This window comes from Lipotes vexillifer, unplaced genomic scaffold, assembly GCF_000442215.2.
Source record: "Lipotes vexillifer unplaced genomic scaffold, Lipotes_vexillifer_v1.1 scaffold1524, whole genome shotgun sequence".
In the NCBI taxonomy this organism is placed as follows: domain Eukaryota; kingdom Metazoa; phylum Chordata; class Mammalia; order Artiodactyla; family Lipotidae; genus Lipotes; species Lipotes vexillifer.
The window spans coordinates 456,510-471,602 of NW_006773476.1; the positions used below are offsets into that span (position 1 = coordinate 456,510).

Here is a 15,093-nt window from a genome sequence, read left to right on the forward strand (position 1 = left end):
CACACCCGCTGCTTTCCCCCCTTGGTGTCCATACGTTTGGTCTCTACATCTGTGTCTCTCCTTCTACCCTGCAAACCAGTTCATCTGTACCATTTTTCTAGGTTCCACATATATGAGTTAATATACGATATTTGTTTTTCTTTTTCTGACTTAACTTCATTCTGTATGACAGTCTCTAGGTCCATCCACGTCTCTACAAATGACCCAGTTTCGTTCCTTTTTATGGCTGAGTAATATTCCATTGTATATATGTACCACATCTTCTTTATCCATTCGTCTGTCGATGGGGATTTAGGTTGCTTCCATGACCTGGCTATTGTAAATAGTGCTGCAATGAACACTGGGGTGCATGTGTCTTTTGGAATTATAAAGACCAATTTTTCTTGCTTCATTTATTCATTTTAGTTATTTGTCATCAACTTGCTACAATCACAGACCAATCATTCATTCTACAAATGTTGATTGATTATATGGGATGTGGGAGACACTGTACTTGGCCCTGGGGATCTGAGCAAGGCAAGATTTATTCCAAGGTGCTCACGGTCTGGGAAGGTAGGAAGATAAATCAATAGGCAATTCCTATGCAATGTGAATAGTGCTTTGATAGGAAAAGTACAGGGTGCTGTGGGAGCACAGAAGATAGGTGAGAGGTTGGAAGGAGAGAGCTTCAGGGGAAATTGCTTGGCCTAGGTGATATCTATAAAAGCACAGGTCTCAGACAGAGTAGTTTGGTAGCATATGTCAGTGTTTTGTTCCAGCCAAGTAATGAAAGAATCAGCTGATATACAAGAATACTTGTTCAAAGAACATTTGAAAAACAGGGATTCATCTAGTCAGTTGGGAAAACAATGCCCAAATAAAGTAAGTTAGATTCAAAATTGGCTAATGTTTTATAGTGCAATAAACTGAAAAATTTGAGTTTTTTCACTGAACCAAGTAGCCTCCAAAAAGTGAATCACTTCTTAGTAGTTTTCTGCAAGTTAACCTCTAACTTTATAAGACTAAAATTCTCTGGACTCTAATCAGTTGTAGATAGTTTAAGTTACAAACCTTGAGAGAGTCAGGTGACTAAAAGGCTTATTAGAAAATGTGCTGCCATGATATTTAACAGGTCGTGCAATCATCATTTTTCCTTATTTTGAAGTTTTAGATAACTTTTCCTATGTAGTATTCTCTGTGACCTTGGACAATTTCTAAAGAATGGTCTTGGTCACAAAAAATAGCTGGCCTCATTGTGTTTTTGTGTCAAGATATTAATTGCACTTATTGGTTAGTTAATCATTTTTGTAATTCTTAGAGATGATGAAAATTAAATATAGACTCAATAGGGTAGATGATATTACTGTTCACAGTTATTTACTCCCCACCTTTCCTGTAAGAGGACTGTGTATCCTTACCCTTTGCCAGGTGACTTGCCATGCCTCTTGTGGGAGGAGTATAGGCTTGACTTTGAGTTCCACTGACACGCTTTGGCAATAGAGGGTGAATGGATATGACACATGTCACATCCAAGTAGGGGTTTAAGGTGATTATGTGGTTTGGCTCAGCCTCTTGTTTTTGCCCTCTGCCAAGAGAATAGTATAGCCCAGGTAAGGCCTCAGGTTGGGTCCTAGAATGAGAAGACATCTATGTCTACAAAGTAAAGCTAAGAAGAACCGAGCACAGTTGCGATGACCCTCCAATAGCCCATAGCTTACATGTAACATGAAAAAAAATAAAGGTTGTACACCACAGAGATTTCCCCCCTGAGGTGAGGAACAAGACGAGAATGTTTACTCTCACTACTTCTATTCAACATTTCACTGGAGTTCTAGCCAGGGCAAATAGACAATACAATGAAATTAAAGCCATTTAAATGATAGAGGAAGGATAAAGCTATCTCATTTGCAGATGACACGGTTTAGTATATAGAAAATCCTAAGGAATCCACTAAAAGCTATTAGAACTAATAAACAAGTGTGGCAAAGTTGGAGGATACAGAATTAATATGCAAAAATCAATTGTATTTCTATACAACAGCAATGAGCAAACTGAAAATGAAATTAGAAAAACAGTTTCGTTTATAGTAGCATAAAAAAGGTTAAAATATGTAGGAATAAATTTAACAAAAGGGATGCAAACTTTATATTCTTAAGACTACAAAACATTATTGAAAGAAATTAAACCAAGTGTAAATAAATAGAAAGACATCTTATATCCATGGACTGGAGGACTTAACTGTCATTAAGATGGCAATACTTCCCCAACTGATCTATAGGTTCAATCCAATCTGTATCAGAATTCCAGCTGGCTTCTTTGTAGAAATTGACAAGGTAGTCCTAAAACTCATATGGAAGTTCAAGCGATCCAGAATAGCTAAAATAATGTTGAAAAAGAAGAACAAAGTGGAGGCCTCACACTTTCTGATTTCAAAACTGTCAACAATGCAAAAATAATCAAGACAGTAAGGCACTGGCATAAGGATAAACAGATAGATAAATGGAATGGAACTGAGAATCCAGAGATAAACCCTCACATTTACAGTCCATTGATTTTCAACAAGAATACCAAAACAACTCAATGAGGGGAAAGTAGTCTCTTCAGCAAATGGTGTGGGAAAGCTGAATATCAACATGCAAAAGAATGAAGTCGGACCCCTGCCTCACCTGACATACAAGAAATTAATTTGAAATGGATCAAAGACCTAAATGTAACAGCTAAAACTATAAAACTCTTAGAAGAAAACATAGAAGTAAATCTTCGTGATCTTGGATTTGTCACTGGTTTCTTAGATATCACACCACATGCATTAGCAATAAAGGGAAAAAAAATAGATAAGTTGTACTTGATAAAAAGTAAAAGCGTTTATGCTTCAAAGGATACTATCAAAAAAGCGAAAAGATACCCACAAGAATGGAAGAAAGGGACTTCGCTGGTGGCACAGTGGTTAAGAATCAGTCTGCCAATGCAGGGAACACAGCTTCAACCCCTGGTCTGGGAAGATCCCACATTCCACGGAGCAACTAAGCCTGTGAGCCACAACTACTGAGCCCGTGCACCTAGAGCCCATGCTCCACAACAAGAGAAGCCACTGCAATGAGAAGCCTGCGTACTGCAACGAAGAGTAGCCCCTGCTTGCTGCAACTAGAGAAAGCCCATGTGCAGCAATGAAGACCCAACAGAGCCAAAACCAAATAAAATAAATAAATTAAAAAAAGAATGGAAGAAAATATTTGTGAATCATATATCTGATAAGGGACTTGTATCTGGACTATATAAAGAAATCTTACAGTTCAATAATAAAAAAAGACACACAACCCAAATAAAAAATTATGAATGAATGAACAAAATATGGTATATCCATACTATGGAATATTATTTGGCCATAAAAAGGAATGAAGCTACAATATGGATGAACTTTGAAAACATTATGCTCAGTGAAAGAATCTAGCCTTGAAAGAACATACATTATATGATTCAACTGATACAAAATGTCCAGAATAGGCAGTAGATTAGTGGTTGCCTAGGTCTGTGGGGACTAGGGGATAAAAGGGTCATAGCTAAAGGGTATAGAGGCTTCTTCTTGAGGGTGATGAAAAAGTCCTAAAATTGATTATTATAATGATTGCAAAACTCTGTATATATACTAAAAATATTGAACAGTATGATTTACATGTGTGAATTATGTGGTATGTGGCCGTGATTACTACAGTGGTACAGTGGTTACTACTTTGCATTGTGAATTATGTGGTATGTGAATTATATTTTAATAAAGCTGGTATCCCCCCAAAGGTCAGTTTTTTTGACAGTACATATGAGCTTGATTATGCTTCTATCTATCCTGAGGAATACAGTGGCTAAGATATTCATATTAAGAACATTTGACAGAAAAAAATTGTGGTAGAGTTGGAGCTTCTCCTTTTTATTTGGAAACTTTCCTCATATGTGGGTTTCATGACAAGGAAGCTCTTATAATAATATTGATATAATTAAAAAATATAAAACAGAAGCTTCTGGTAATTGTGGAGAAGTGAAGTGGTCAAATGAATCTTGTTGCAGGTAACAATTATAAAAATTGATTTAAAAAACTTGTTACAGACACTGGAAAGTGCACAAAATCAAACAGAAGGAAAAACACTGCAACTGCAAGGGGTAAGAGTTAGTTTGTGACTTTCTGGTCTGAAACCATTTCCTAACCCCCATGACTATGGTTTAAAGAAACAGGGGTGAAGCACAGTCTTATTGGCTCAAGGTACCTTTCAGGGCTGGAAAATCAAATGGAAGCTTAAAGAGGGAAATCCTAGCAGCAAGAGAATTATAGAAGGAGTGAGACTCAAATTGTGTATATAAGTTCTGCCCAAATCCTTTCGTCAGCTTAAGTATGCATGTGCAAGAGAGGACTCATGAGACCCAACACAAAACAGGTAAAGACCAGAGAGAAGTCTATACTTGAAATAGGGAGCTACATAGAGAAAGATCTGAGCATTTGCTTTATTTGCTTTTTTTTTTTTTTTTTTTTTGGTAGGTGGTTTGGTTTAACGTTTTTTTGTGGCTTGCGAGATCTTAGTTCTCTGACCAGGGATTGAACCTGGGCCCCAGCAGTGAGAGTGCCGAGTCCTAACCACTGGACCACCAGGGAATTCCCATAGTTTGGTTTAACTTTTAAAAATTATTTTTATTTTTAAAATCAACTTTATTGAGGTATATTTTTAAAATTTATTTATTTCTTACTTTTTAATTTGGAAACAATTATAGATTCACAGCAAGTATCAAAAATAGTACAGAGAGGTCCATGTACCCTTCTCCCAGTTTCCCCCAGTGGTTACATCTTACATAACTGTAGTACAATATCAAAACCAGGAAACTGACATTGATAGAATGTATGCATAGTTCTATGTCATTTGGTCACATGTGTAGATTTTGGAAACCACCATCACAATCAAGATGAATAACAATCTTGTTACCACAAAGATCTTCCTTGTGCTACCCCCTTATAGTCATATTCACCCTTCCTCTCCTCACCATGCCTAACCCCTGATAACCACTAAACTGTTTTCCATCACTGCAATTTTGTCACATTTAGAATGTTATATAAATGGAATCATACAGCATGTGAATTTTTTGACCCTATGAAATTGGCTTTTTTTTTCACTTAGCATAAGGCCCCTGAGATCCATGTGTTTTCAGTATTTCATGCCTTTTTATTTCTGATTAGTATTCCATAGAATGGATGTGCCACAGTTTATTTAACCATTCACCTACTGAGGGGCATTTCAGTTGTTTGCAGTTTTGGACTATTACAAATGGAGCTGCTGTGAAGATTCGTGTACAGGTTTATTGTGTAGACATAAAATGTCACTTCTCTGGGATGAGTGCCCAGGAATATGATTGCTGTGTTGTATGCTAGTTGGAATGTTTAGTTTTATAAGAAACTGGCAAACTATGATCATCCATTCTACATTCCCACCAGTAATGTATGAGACATCCAGTTGTTCCATATCCTTGCCAGCATTTGGTATTGTTGCTATTTTTTTATTTTAGCTGTTCTAATAAGTATGTATTTATATCTCTTTGTGGTCTTAATTTACATTTCTTTAATGGCTAGTGATGTTGAAAAATAATTAAAAAAATAATTAATTGAAGTGAAATTCATACAACATAAATTAATCATTTGCAAGTGGCATTTAATATATATACAATGTTGTGAACCACCACCTATATCTAATTCCAAAACTTTGCCATCACTCTAAAGTAAAACTTCTTACCCACTAAGCAGTTTCTCCTCAGTCCACCCTCCCCCCCAGCCCCTGGCAACCACCAATCTGTATTCTACTTCTATGGATTTATGTATGCCAATTATTTCATGTAAATGGATTCCTATAATATGTGGCCTTCTCGTCTGGCTTCTTTCACTTAGCATAATGTTTCACTTACAGTCATCTGTGTTATAACAGATACCAGTACTTCATTCTTGTTTGTGGCCAAATAATATTCAATTGCCTGTGTATATAATTTGTTTATCCATTCATCCATTGATGGACATTTGGGCTATTTCAACCTCTTCCCTATTGTGAACAGTGCTGCTATGAACATGCATGCGTATGTACTTATTTGAGCACCTGTTTTCAGTTGTTTCGGGTATATAGTTAGCAGCGCTTTTTTTTTTTTTTAACTGAATGTAGTCCCATCTGTGCTTCAATGGAGCAGCAGAAAGCTGAAGCCTAAGGACTTGAAGTGCCAATACACAGAGCTCAAGGCCAGCAGGACAGCTGGTACTTAGGTGTGAAACCTTAGAGGCAAGGAAACCACAGAAAGGCTGAGCTTCATCTCTGTCCTAATTACACAGGCACATGGGAGACTGCACAGGCGGCCAGGCTAAAAATCTAAGTGGTTAGCCATAAGAACAAAGAAGATATATCAGTTGCTGCATACCACAAGGTACACAAAGTTTGCAGTTTCAGTTCAAGTAAGTTAACTGTCTACTAGAATAAAAACTCAGTAATCATAGGAACATATCAGAATTCAGAATCACTGCAACATATTTTCTAGAATGTCTAATTTTCAACCCAAAATAGTAGCCATTGAAAGAAACAGAAAAGTGAGACCCAGAGTGCTGCACAGCTAGCCGGGAGAGAGCCTGGGAAAAAGTCAGGACCTGCCGAAGAGGCAAGAGACCATCGTTTTGGGGTGCGCGAGGAGAGGGGATTCCTTCCCTGTCTGCCCACAGAAGACAGAGCACTGCCTAAATGAGCTCCAGAGATGGGTGCAAGCTGTGGCTATCAGCTCGGACCCCAGGATGGGCGTGAAATGCTAACGCTGCTGCTGCTGCCACCAAGAATCCTGTGTGCAAGCACAGGTCACTATCCACAACCCCCCACTCCCCGGGGGCCTGTGCAGCCCACCACTGAATGGATAAGTGAGCTGGAATATAAAAAGGTGGAAATAACTGCCAGGGAGCAGAAAAAAGAATGAAAAGAATTGAGGACAGTCTCAGAGACCTCTGGGACAACATTAAATGCACCAAGATTCAAATTATAGGGGTCCCAGAAGAAGAAGAGAAAAAGAAAGGGACTGAGAAAAATATTTGAAGAGGTTATAGTTGAAAACTTCCCTAATATGGGAAAAGAAATAGTCAATCGAGTACAGGAAGCACAGAGAGTCCCATACAGGATAAATCCAAGGAGAAACATGCCAAGACACATATTAATCAAACTATCTAAAATTAAATGCAAAAAAAAAAATATTAAAAGCAGCAAGGGAAAAGCAACAAATAACATACAAGGGAACCCCCATAAGGTTTACAGCTGATTTTTCAGCAGAAACTCTGCAAACCAGAAGGGAGTGGCAGGACGTATTTAAAGTGATGAAAGGGAAAAACCTACAACCAGGATTACTCTACCCAGCAAGGATCTCATTCAGATTCGATGGAGAAATTAAAACATTTACAGACAAGCAAAAGTTAAGAGAGTTCAGCACCACCAAACCAGCTTTACAACAAATGCTAAAGGAACTTCTCTAGGCACGGAATACAAGAGAAGGAAAAGACCTACAATAACAAACCTAAAACAATTAAGAAAATGGTAATAGGAATATACATATCGATAATTACCTTAAATGTAAATGGATTAAATGCACTAACCAAAAGACACAGACTGGCTGAATGGATACAAAAACATGACCCATATATAAGCTGTCTACAAGAGACCCACTTCAGATCTACGGATACATAAAGATTGAAAGTGAGGAGATGGAAAAAAATATTCCATGCAAATGGAAATTGGAAGAAAGCTGGAGTAGCAATACTCATATCAGACAAAATAGACTTTAAAATAAAGACTATTAAAAAGAGACAAAGAAGGACACTACATAATGAAAAAGGGATCAATCCAAGAAGAAGATATAACAACTGTAAATATTTATGCACCCAACATAGGAGCACCTCTGTACATAAGGCAAATGCTAACAGCCATAAAAGGGGAAATCGACAGTAATACAGTAATAGTAGGGAACTTTAACACCCTACATTCACCAATGGACAGGTCATCCAATATGAAAATAAATAAGGAAACACAAACTTTAAAGGACACATTAGACCAGATAGACTTAATTGATATTTATAGGACATTCCATCCAAGAACAACCGAGTACACTTTCTTCTCAAGTGCTCATGGAACATTCTCCAGGATAGATCATATCTTGGGTCACTAATCAAGCCCTGGTAAATTTAAGAAAATTGAAATCGTATCAAATATCTTTTCTGACCACAACTCTATGAGACCAGATATCAATTACAGGGAAAAAACTGTAAAAAAATACAAACACATGAAGACTAAACAATACACTACTAAATAACTAAGCGATCACTTAAGAAATCAAAGAGGAAATCAAAAAATACCTAGAAACAAATGACAATGAAAACACAACGACCCAAAACCTATGGAATGCAGCAAAAGCATTTCTAAAGGAAAGTTTACAGCAATACAATCCTACCTCAAGAAACAAGAAACATCTCAAATAAACAACCTAAACTTACACCTAAAGCAGTTAGAGAAAGAAGAAGAAAAAAAACCCAAAGTTAGCAGAAGGAAAGAAAATCATAAAGATCAGATCAGAAATAAATGAAAAAGAAATGAAGGAAAAAATAGCAAAGATTAATAAAGATAAAAGCTGGTTCTTTGAAAAGATAAACGAAATTCATAAACCATTAGCCAGACTCATCAAGAAAAAAAGGGAGAAGACTCAAATCAATAGAATTAGAAATGAAAAAGGAGAAGTAACAACTGACACTGCAGAAATACAAAGGATCTTGAGAGACTACTACAAGCAATGATATGCCAATAAAATGGACAACCTGGAACAAATGGACAAATTCTTAGAAAAGTACAACCTTCCAAGAGTGAACCAGAAAGAAATAGAAAATATGAACAGATCAATCACAAGCACTGAAATTGAAACTGTGATTAAAAATCTTCCAACAAACAAAAGCCCGGGACCAGATGGCTTCACAGGTGAATTCTATCAAACATTTAGAGAAGAGCTAACACCTATCCTTCTCAAACTCTTCCAAAATGCAGCAGAGGGAGGAACACTCCCAAACTCATTCTACGAGGCCACCATCACCCTGATACCAAAAGCAGAGAAAGATGTCACAAAGAAAGAAAATTACAGACCAATATCTCTGACGAACATAGATGCAAAAATCCTCAACAAACTACTAGCAAACAGAATCCAACAGCACATTAAAAGGATCACACACCATGATCAAGTGTGGTTTATCCCAGGAATGCAAGGATTCTTCAATATATGCAAATCAATCAATGTGATACACCATATTAACAAATTGAAGGATAAAAACCATATGATCATCTCAATAGATGCAGCAAAATCTTTGGACAAAATTCAACACCCATTTATGACAAAAAAAACTCTCCAGCAGGTGGGCATAGACGGAACCTACCTCAACAAAATAAAGACCATATATGACAAACCCACAGCCAACATTGTTCTCAATAGTGAAAAACTGAAACGATTTCCTCTAAGATCAGGAGCAAGACAAGGTTGTCCACTCTCACCACTATTATTCAACATAGTTTTGGAAGTTTTAGCTACAGCAATCGGAGAAGAAAAGGAAATAAAAGGAATCCAAATCGGAAAAGAAGAAGTAAAACTGTCTCTGTTTGCAGATGACATGACACTATACATAGAGAATCCTAAAGATGCTACCAGAAAACTACTAGAGCTAATCAATGAATTTGGAAAAGTAGCAGGATACAAAATTAATGCACAGAAATCTCTTGCATTCCTATACACTAATGACAAAAAATCTGAAAGAGAAATTAATGAAACACTCCCATTTACCATTGCAACAAAAAGAATGAAATACCTAGGAATAAACCTACCTAAGGAGACAAAAGACCTGTATGCAGAGAACTATAAGACAGTGATGAAAGAAATCAAAGACGATATAAACAGATGGAGAGGTATACCATGTTCTTGGATTCGAAGAATCAAAATTGTGAAAATGACTATATTATCCCAAGCAATCTACAGAATCATTTCAACCCATATCAAACTACCAATGGCACTTTTCATAGAACTAGAACAATAAATTTTAAAATTTGTATGGAAACCCAAAAGACCCCGAATAACCAGAGCAATCTTGTGAAAGAAAAATGGAGCTGGAGGAATCAGGTTCCCTGACCTCAGACTATACTACAAAGCTACAGTAATCAAGACAGTACAGTACTGACACAAAAACAAATATATATCAGTGGAACATGATAGAAAGCCCAGAGATAAAACCCATGCACATATGGTCATCTTATCTTTGATAAAGGAGGCAAGAATATAGAATAGAGAAAAGATAGCCTCTTCAATAAGTGGTGCTGGGAAAACTGGACAGCTACATGTAAGAGAATGAAATTAGAACACTTCCTAACACCATACAGAAAAATAAAGTCAAAATGGATTAAAGACCTAAATGTAATGCCAGACACTATAAAACTCTTTGAAAACTAACACACCATTGTAAAGCAATTATACCCCAATAAAGATGTTAAAAAAAAACAACAACTCTTTGAGAAAACCATAGGCAGAACACTCCATGACATAAATCACAGCAAGATCCTTTTTGGCCCACCTCCTAGAGAAATGTAAATAAAAACAAAAATAAACAAATGAGACTTAATGAAACTTAAAAGCTTTTACACAGCAAAGGAAACAATAAACAAGATGAAAAGACAACCCTCAGAATGGGAGAAAATATTTGCAAATGAAGCAACTGACAAAGGATTAATCTCCAAAATTTACAAGTAGCTCATGCAGCTCAATATCAAAAAAACAAACAACCCAATCCAAAAATGGGCAGAAGACCTAAACAGACATTTCTCCAAAGAAGAAATACAGTTTGCAACAAACACTTGAAAGAATGCTCAACATCATTAATCATTAGAGAAAAGCAAATCCAAACTACAATGTGATATCATCTCACACCGGCCAGAATGGCCATCATCAAAAATTCTAGAAACAATAAATCCTGGAGAGGATGTGAGGAAAAGGGAACCCTCTTGCACTGTTGGTGTGAATGTAAATTGATACAGCCACTATGGAGAACAGTATGGAGGTTCCTTAAAAAACTAAAAATAGAACTACCATATGACCCAGCAATCCCACTACTGGGCATATACCCTGAGAAAACCATCATTCAAAAAGAGTCATGTACCACAATGTTCATTGCAGCTCTATTTACAATAGCCAGGACATGGAAGCAACCTAAGTGTCGACAGATGAATAGATAAAGAAGATGTGGCACATATATACAATGGAGTATTACTCAGCCATAAAAAGACACGGAATTGGTTTATTTGTAGTGAGCTGGATGGGCCTAGAGCCTGTCATACAGAGTAAAGTAAGTCAGGAAGAGAGAAACAAATACTGTACGCTTACACATATATATGGAATCTAAAAAAAATGGTTCTGAAGAACCTAGGGGCAGGACAGGAATAAAGACTCAGATGTAGAGAATGGACTTGAGGACACCGGGCCGGGGGAGGGGAACCTGGGATGAAGTGAGAGAGTAGCACTGACATATATACACTACCAAATGTGAAATAGATAGCTAGTTGGGAAGTGGCTGCATAGCACAGGGAGATCAGCTTGGTGCTTTGTGACCACCTAGAGGAGTGGGATAGGGACAGTGGGAGGGAGGTTCAAGAAGGAGCTGGTATGGTGATAAATGTATACATATAGCTGATTCACTTTGTTATACAGCAGAAACTAACAGAACATTGTAAAGCAATTATACTCCAAAAAAGATGTTAAAAAGAAAAAAAGTGAGGCCCTGGGATAGGGGAATAGCAGTCAATAGAAACTGACTCTGAGTGAGCCCCAATATCAGATTTAGCAGACAGAGACTTAAAAACATCTACTGTATATATGTTCAAAGAATTAAAGGAAAATGTGGTATCAATGAATGAGAACATTGCAACAGAGATGTGGACGCTATAACAACAACAACAACAACAACAAAACAAATAGAAATTGTAGAGCTGAAAAATACAACTGAAATAAATTTACTAGATGGGCTCAACAGCAGATAGGAGATGGCAGAAGAATGAATTAGTGGACTCAATTTCAAGAATCAATTTGAAAAACAGAGAGAAAAATGACCAGAAATATGAAGAGAAACATGTGGGAGAATATCAAGCAGGCCAACTAATGTGTAACTGATATCCCAGAAGGGGAGGAGAAAAAAAGGCAGAGAAAACATTTGAAAAAATAGAGGCTGAAAAATTTAAAGGATATCAAATACACCATTATTTCTGGCGTCCTCTTTTTTGTGAGTGCTTTGCAATAGGTTACAAAGTGGAGGAGAAAGCCTTTGGTGCTACCTAGTGGTCATTTAGGAAGTGCCGACAATAATTTGGGTGTAAAAGAACACCTTGATGATTTTATTAATTCGAATCTTCGTATTTGTGGCCCATCTCAGAGAAGGGCAACAGCAACAAGAGTCTCCAGTTAATAACACAGATGCACCCAAAAGGAAATGGCCACAGCCCTGTGTGTTTTATTAATCAGGAAAAAAAACTTTATAATAACTAAAGTAATGTGAAGAAGATTAACAACAATTTTGGCCACTTTATAACTGTGGAAGCCCTTATTGTTCTGTTTAATTACAATCGTTTACAATTTTATTTTTTTAATATCTTTATTGGGGTATAATTGCTATACAATGGTGTGTTAGTTTCTGCTTTATAACGAAGTGAATCAGTTATACATATACATATGTTCCCATATCTCTTCCCTCTTGGGTCTCCCTCCCTCCCACCCTCCCTATCCCACCCCTCTAGGTGGTCACAAAGCACTGAGCTGATCTCCCTGTGCTATGTGGCTGCTTCCCACTAGCTATCTAGTTTACGTTTGGTAGTGTATATATGTCCACGCCACTCTCTCACTTTGTCCCAGCTTACTCTTCCCCCTCCCCATATCCTCAAGTCCGTTCTCTAGTAGGTCTGTGTCTTTATTCGCGTCTTGCCTCTAGGTTATTCGTGACCTTTTTTTTTCTTAGATTCCATATATATGAGTTAGCATATGGTATTTGTTTTTCTCTTTCTGACTTAATTCACTCTGTATGACAGACTCTAGGTCCATCCACCTCACTACAGATAACTCAATTTCATTTCTTTTTATGGCTGAGTAATATTCCATTGTATATATGTGCCACATCTTCTTTATCCATTCATCTGATGATGGGCACTTAGGTTGTTTCCATCTCCGGGCTATTGTAAATAGAGCTGCAATGAACATTTTGGTACATGACTCTTTTTGAATTATGGTTCTCTCAGGGTATATGCCCAGTAGTGGGATTGCTGGGTCGTATGGTAGTTCTATTTCTAGTTTTTTAAGGAAGCTCCATACTGTTCTCCCTAGTGGCTGTATCAATTCACATTCCCACCAGCAGTGCAAGAGTGTTCCCTTTCCTCCACACCCTCTCCAGCATTTATTGTTTCTAGATTTTTTTTTTTTTTTTGTGGTACGTGGGCCTCTCACTGTTGTGGCCTCTCCCGTTGTGGAGCACAGGCTCCGGATGCGCAGGCTCAGCGGCCATGGCTCACAGGCCCAGCCGCTCCACGGCATGTGGGATCCTCCCGGACCGGGGCACGAACCCGTGTCCCCTGCATCGGCAGGCGGACTCTCAACCACTGCGCCACCAGGGAAGCCCCTGTTTCTAGATTTTTTGATGATGGCCATTCTGACCGGTGTGAGACGATATCTCATTGTAGTTTTGATTTGCGTTTCTCTAGTGATTAATGAAGTTGAGCATTCTTTCATGTGTTGGTCGGCAATCTGTATATCTCTTTGGAGGAATGTCTATTTAGGTCTTCTGCCCATTTTTGGATTGGGTTTTTTTTTGTTGTTGTTATTGAGCTGCATGAGCTGCTTTTAAATTTTGGAGATTAATACTTTGTTGGTTGCTTCATTTGCAAATATTTTCTCCCATTCTGAGGGTTGTCTTTTGGTCTTGTTTATGGTTTCCTTTGCTGTGCAAAAGCCTTTAAGTTTCATTAAGTCCCATTTGTTTATTTTTGTTTTTATTTCCATATCTCTAGGAGGTGGGTCAAAAAGGATCTTGCTGTGATTTATGTCATAGAGTGTTCTGCCTATGTTTTCCTCTAAGAGTTTGATAGTGTCTGGCCTTACATTTAGGTCTTTAATCCATTTGGAGTTTATTTTTGTGTATGGTATTAGGGAGTGATCTAATCTCATACTTTTACATGTCCTGTCTCTTGTTTACACTTTTGAAGTATGCAAAATCAGCGTGAAAAGAAGAAAGTTAACAGATCCTTTTGAGTGATTGTATTTGTGCAGGGTGAGAAAAACAAACAAACTTTTGCCATCTGGGTAGTACATGCAGAAAGTAAATAACATTTTTACACTCTCATGGTTGAGAACAAAGCATATACTCAAAGACCACTTTTCTTCCTGAGTTACCAGTCCTCTAATATACCTAGCCTGTATTTTTAAAATCATACAAATAGTTTTAATAGGTTTTGATATGTACACATCTATATATTTTAAATTTTTTAATTTTACATTACAATATGTACACACACACACACACACACACACACACACACACACACATTTTTTGCCATGCTGTATGGCATGTAGGATCTTAGTTCCCAGACCAGGGATCAAACCCTTGCCCCCTGCAGTGGGAGCATGGAGTCTCAACCACTGGACCGCCAGGGAAGTCCCTATGTACACATCTAGATGCAGGCACATACACTAAACAATGACAGATGAGCACACTTAAGCTTTAAAGATTAGTTTTAAAATTAATCTGATAAGCATAAGACTTTTTATTGCGTGGACTTTTCTTTAATCCATTTCTATAATCTAAATGTTGTGAAGAATAAATACATTTATATATTGATAATAGTGAGTTCAAAATAAACTTTTATGGTGACCAAGTATTTTCACTTTTTCTGCATCTCTTCATTTTAACTTCTTTAAAAATTGTTGCACTTATATAATGCAATATTCCACTTGCATTATATTCCTCACTGTAATAAAATCAGGGAGAAGACATTTAGCTGTTTTTGCAGGGCGTTC

The 15,093-nt window shown here is 37.3% G+C and overlaps 1 non-coding gene and 1 pseudogene across 1 annotated transcript; both read right to left on the bottom strand.

Moving 5' to 3' along the window:
- LOC103086691 (tyrosine-protein kinase Fer-like) overlaps nt 1-15,093 on the bottom strand; it is a 62,787-nt pseudogene that overhangs the window by 19,005 nt on the left and 28,689 nt on the right.
- Nucleotides 4,547-4,618, bottom strand: TRNAE-CUC (transfer RNA glutamic acid (anticodon CUC)). The gene has a single exon. It is a non-coding gene; the product is annotated as a tRNA-Glu (tRNA).